A 5,000-nucleotide genomic window follows, 5' to 3' on the forward strand; every position below is an offset into this window, starting at 1 on the left:
TGCATGATTTGTTACACATTTTACTACTGTGGCAAAACGAAAACTGCACTGGTATTCGGAACCTTTTGAGTTTCATCAGCGGCAACATCCTACGACGAAAACCAACCAATGATAAACGCAATGCTTGAACTCTCGTACATAAATTAACTCAAAGTCAACGTCGTTCCCAGGATCTTTGTGGACAAGGCGGACAAGGCGTGCAATTGTCCGCCATTTTGAATCACACCGCCGGAAACCCCTGGAAACGAGGTTTTGTGACAAAGCAATCGGTTATCGATGGTTTGAAATTCGCGCGAGTGATGTTCTTTGCTCTTTCTTAACGGCGATTCCTTGACATTTGTGAGGGTAAAATGGCAGTAAACATCGACGAAATCTGAAAGAAAGGGCGGCAAGATTTCCGAACAGGTCCCTACTTCATTATGCGTACGCTCCTTTGTTTCAAGAAAACAATAGCGATCACAATAGAGGCCGTTTGGGACTGTGGCGCTTTGTTCTTTCTTCTTTTCTTCTTATATGGACTTAAAAAAAACCGGTCGAACTTCTGACTGAAATACGGAAAATCTAACATTTTTTCCTGCAATGTCGGCACCCATTTTTCAATTTTAGAATATTTATTAAGCGAAAGTGGAGTTTCAAGCAATCGTTGTAATAGGGTTCAGATTCTCAAACAACCAAACGTAACAGATCAAATAAAAGTACTGTCATAAAAAATTTAATGGTTACCTGCTCTTTTTATCGTGAAATTGTTCTTTCTGTCTGCTTGCGAATTCGCCGAGACACTGCAAAGTGTATGTTTTCTCCCTTTCCTGTATTCAGGATCACGAACGGTGCATGTGGTGGGCTTTTGCGATTTATCGCTCTTTGTACAGATCGGCAATATGCTCAATGATGCTCCCAAGTAAATAACTTTGGTAGAGATCTATGAATGTTCCCGTAGGAGGCATATTTCGTTTCACTCCCCATCATGTCTTTTCTATCCCCTGCTGTGGGCTCGTTTGTCTGGGTCGACCGTGAAGTTTAGGCGATGGTTAACTGTGAGATGATGTTAGCCTTTGTCTTGTAGGCAATTGTAAACTTTCAGGCCACAGGTAGCTAGGGCTATTATTTTTTCAAGGAAAGTTTACTTTCAGAAAATTATGTGTTCTGGCGGATTGAAGGTTATCCATTGTACTTTTTTCTTGAGCATAGCGAAACAGATCAATCGATCTCCCGATGCACTTTGTCTTTGTCAACTGATTGCGTTTCCACACAGGTTTTGGACACGCAAGACGAAAGTAAACTGTTTTCTTTGTACCACTCTATGCACCGCTCGGAATAGACTATAAAGCAGGGACAATTTCCAAATGTTCAAATTTCCCTTTGCTGACGCTTTTACTTAGGTAACGATCTTGATTATTACGAAGACACAAGTTTGCTTCAAAAAAAGGGAAACAAGAAACGATTTTAATTGCAATGAACTCGTGCATTAAAGTTTCACATGAAAGATGCACGAATCAGACTGTAAGCGTGGTCCACTCTTCCACGCAGTGAACGTATGAGTGTGCCGCACGCACGGGGCATGAAGCAAAAGCAGGTCAAAGTTCACAGCAATACTGGAAAACCTAAAACTATCAGAGGGACTAACCTTAAGCCTAAACAGTGCCTTTAGTCGTAATTAGGGTTACGGTTAGCATTATTAAAGGATGGGTTGTTTCAAGAGTAGTAAAACAGGGATCTCTGAACGGTAACCTACGAGTGTAAGTTCGATTATAAGTGCTTGGCGCAGCACGTGTACATAATTACGTATCATTGTTATATAAATAGTCAAAGCTGTCAGGTGGGCAAACAAGAAGAAGTTTGCTTCAACTGTTATGCACACAGCAGATGCTGCTGGTAGAGCATCACAGGATGCTACAAGTAAAGGAAAGGCATCCAGTATTCACAAGGAGATCATCACTATACGTTTCGTAAAGATCCTTCATTTTATACTTGATTTGCTGGATGCTATCACAGAAACCTCCAAAATCTTCCAGCATGAAAAGCTTACAATTCCTGAAGTCCCAGATAGCATACACGAAACCACAATGAAGCTTAGCAGCTTGGAACAGCACATGGTAAAGCACAGTAAAGAATTCTATCAGAATCTCACTGCTTCTAAGGAATTTGGTAACCAGAAAGTCCAACTTACTGGTGCGTCCTCTCCATCATACAAAGAAGACAGTAGCATGCAGAAACTGCTGGAAAATGCAATCACATACCTCAACTCGCGATTTGATAACTTTAACGAAGCTCCTCTCGTTTACTTTAAGATATTTAACTTCAATTTCTGGCAACACGAACAAGAACAGTTGGCAACTTTTGGTGGGAATGAGGTTCAAAGAATAGCTAACCATTTTAAGGAGCAGTTGTCAGAAGAAGAATGCAATAAAATCCCCCAAGAATGGGTGGCACTGAAAACCTTTGTTGTACATTTCCACGGAGCTCCACTGCTGCAGGCTTATGGGGATTTGCCCAGCCCGATTTCAGAACATTCTTGTGTTGGTGGACTTGATGCTCGCACTGAGTCCAAGTACAGCAGAGTGTTAACGCCAATTTTAATCCATGAACATGATAAAAACATCCTTGCGTAATCGACTTTCAAATGATTCTCTTCAAGCTTTGATGAAAATAAACTGTGGTGGTCCTTCAGATGATGACTTTGATCCTGGAGAGTCTATAAACAAATGGTTAACCAGCGGACCTGGTGGCAGACATATGGCTGGCCACAAGATGGCAGTCCCCCGAGTTCCTCCTCGACCTGCAGCAACTGCTACCGCTTCATCCTCATGTTGTCAGTTGCAAAACCTAGCAGCAACTGTTTCCCTGTCTGGTCCTAAAAGGGTTCCAGAAAATGTTCTACCGATTGACGTGGATTCAGCACCTGAGTAAGCTGACGAAGAAATCCTTTAATCTGAACACGTACAATGACTGACTTAAACACGTTAGCTTTTTGCATTGTTGCCAGTATTATGGCAGTTGCATTGATGAATATCACAAATTATGTTGGTTTAGTTGGTAACTTCATCAGTTGGACTGAGGACTGCCAGTCAATAAATTTAAACGTTTCATATATTCAATCATGTCTTAACGTATCCACAACTGTAGTTGCAAACAACTTGTATAAGCCTGCAAAACAGTATATGTCATAATCCAGTTGAGCGGTAAATTAAGTCACCTTTTGCCATGTTGCCGCCCGTTATCAATAATCTTGCACTGTGTTCCCGAAACAATCGTCTGTAACTTTCAGTGAGACTCATAGTAGAAGTAAAAGACAGCTTCAAGTTCTGTGTTTGTAATTTATTCATAACAGTCCTAAAGATGCATTGTTATTTAAAGGAGAACTGAAGATAAAAATGGATTTTATTTTCCTTCGCCAAATTTGTAGTGCCTGACTTAGTTAAAGGAAATATTCGAGTATTTGAGGGGTTTCTTACATTTTGTCGTCTTTATGAGGCCAGAGAGACCCGTATTGATCACTCGATGGAAGTCAACCATTTTGGCTGTACTATAGCAGGTTTGGGCGCTAAGCGTGACGTCATTGCGCTCACTTGCTTGAAAGCGGGAAACTTGAAAAATGGTTCAGTGCTTTATTGTGGGCTCTTCTAATAGAACTCTCAGACACCAAAAGGGTTAAGTTTTCATCGTTTCCCTGTTAAAAACGAAATCCTTCTCAAAGATTGGCTCATCCGAATTTAGAAGGGAAAACTTGTCAAATATCCAGCACTGTCACATCTGTTCAGATCATTTCGAACCCTCCTGTTTTGACGGTGTCTTGGCCACAGGGGTCGATAAGACAGTTGCATGTAATTGATGAAATGTTAACTTTGTGACTCCATCGATATGTTTTCTTTATTCGGGAGGTTTCAGTGGCAAACCCGGCGCCGGAGAATTGAACCGAAGAGTTGTTTTTGCAAGTAACTGGGACACGTCATTCTGTGAATAGCAATCGCGCTTCAAGCTGGGTTTTATAAACTCGGTAACGATCATAAAGATGTTTAAGTTTGAAAATTCGCAATACTACGAACAGAGTAATGTGTTTACATACGATGGCAGTTTGTAGCACTTCTTTTCGCAAACACATGCACGGTCGAAAAGCTAGAATGCTGCGTTACACAACGAATAACTTGATCTGCCGGCACATTGAACTTTAATAGATATTAAGCTATATTTAGATCTGTAAGTAGTTAAGAGCTATGAGCATCACTAGATGTCTGTGAGCTAAACTTTGTCACATTGAATCGAAATGACAGACAAAACAACAGCAGCCAACAGAATCTCGTAGTTATCAAGTTGTCGATGAAACCATATATATGAAATGGATCATATATGAACTGCGGATATGAAATCAAGTGAAGCTATGACCCTCGCAGTTGTGAACGCAATCTTTGCAATTGCGTAAAAAAGCCTGAAAAATTCAGGACTTCAACGGGGTTTGAGCCCGTGACCTCGCGATACCGGTGCGATGCTCTAACCAACTGAGGCAAAATTTAGCCTAGGCAGGAGGTTGCAAGACAGTGAGGAAAGTGGCCTGAACGTCGCCGAAGGGGAGGAGGGAGGGAAAAAATATCCTGGACCACGACGCCGAGCCCGTAACTTGGCAAAAGAGGGAAAAAATACCAGAAAGCGAATCTTAAATAGGTAATTAGAGCCCTCGGGGAGTAGTAGGCTAATGATCAATTCACCCGGGGCACCAAAAGCGGGGAGAAAATTCCGCACGGCTGATTTCGTGGCATTTTTCCTCAATGAGAATAGTAAACAATCCTCACTGCCAAAACAGAAACTCACCGCCTTAGCGGAATAAGATATGGGAGGTAAAATTTAGCCAACGACTTACTGACGAAGAGACAGGGATCACCAAACCGGGCAAAACGAGAAACGTTAATAAGTGTCCTTCTCACAAAAACCCTAACAGAAAGGCAAGGAGGCTAAACACTAGAAATATAAAAGGGAAATGCCAGAGGGAAGCTCTGAAGGTCGTTTTT

The 5,000-nt window shown here is 41.5% G+C and overlaps 2 protein-coding genes and 1 pseudogene across 5 annotated transcripts in view; 2 read left to right on the plus strand and 1 right to left on the minus strand.

Moving 5' to 3' along the window:
* LOC137999414 (zinc finger protein 862-like) overlaps positions 1 to 2,907 on the plus strand; it is a 3,939-nt pseudogene extending 1,032 nt beyond the window's left edge.
* LOC137999271 (uncharacterized) overlaps positions 1 to 5,000 on the plus strand; it is a 333,030-nt gene that overhangs the window by 123,819 nt on the left and 204,211 nt on the right. The gene's annotated exons all lie outside the window — the stretch shown is intronic.
* The window catches only part of LOC138000816 (uncharacterized), a 173,005-nt gene that overhangs the window by 84,547 nt on the left and 83,458 nt on the right, over positions 1 to 5,000 (minus strand). The window lies entirely within an intron of this gene.

Source organism: Montipora foliosa, chromosome 4 (assembly GCF_036669935.1).
Source record: "Montipora foliosa isolate CH-2021 chromosome 4, ASM3666993v2, whole genome shotgun sequence".
Taxonomy (NCBI): domain Eukaryota; kingdom Metazoa; phylum Cnidaria; class Anthozoa; order Scleractinia; family Acroporidae; genus Montipora; species Montipora foliosa.